The sequence below is a fragment of the Sinocyclocheilus grahami genome, unplaced genomic scaffold (genome assembly GCF_001515645.1).
Source record: "Sinocyclocheilus grahami isolate Dianchi unplaced genomic scaffold, SAMN03320097.WGS_v1.1 scaffold765.1, whole genome shotgun sequence".
NCBI lineage: Eukaryota > Metazoa > Chordata > Actinopteri > Cypriniformes > Cyprinidae > Sinocyclocheilus > Sinocyclocheilus grahami.
Window position 1 is genome coordinate 530827 of NW_015505944.1, and position 884 is coordinate 531710.

The following is an 884-nucleotide window of genomic DNA, read 5'->3' on the forward strand; positions in this document are numbered from 1 at the left end:
GTGAGAACTGGTCCCTATACTAAAGTGTTACCAGATTTTCTAAAGACACGCAGTAAAACATTAACAATGAAAAAGTGTGTACAGTTATTTTTGCTGCTGACCTTATTGCATATGCATTTGTAGGAGTTTTCTTTTTCAGACGAAAAATTAATGGGAGGAGAGTTTTTAAATGAATCATTCAATATGATTTACTAAGGTTTGAAGCAGTCAATTTACTGGTATTTGCACCATTATTTAAAGCAACAACAAAAAAAAAGGATTGTTTTGAAACCAAAGTTGTCGTCTGTACACAAAACTTTTTAAATACACCAAGGAAAACAAAGAACACTTCAGTGTTTAGTACAATGTCATGTAAACATACCCTTAACCCATTTTGTACCGGTGTTGTTAGTAGTTTACCCACACCGGCTCTGCATGTTTGCAACCCTATGCTAATTTGTGCTGCTCTTGGTAGATTGTATTGGTCATTATGCAAAAGATCTGCGTCTGTGTTCTTTAATTTGCACATTGTCAAAGGATCAATCCCATCAGTGCTTTTATGGGATTGCAGTCTCACGCTAACTTGCCTTGCTTATTAAATCTGGCCTATAATCTGCTCAGTTTAAACAAGTTAATTTTCCTCCATCAATAAATCAGTTTACAACACACACAAAATAGCCAAGACAACGTTTTTAGGAGAAAACAGACAGATACAACACTGAGGAAAACTTATTTGGCTATTTTAGCTTTAGTATACAAGAATAAAAGGTCACATTTTATTTTAAGGTCCAATTCTCGCTATCAATTATACCTTTAACTACGACTTTTGCCTCAATAAACTCCTAAGATATTTTCATTGATAAAAGATGACATAATACTGATTACTGAAGTTTTTTTTTTTTTTT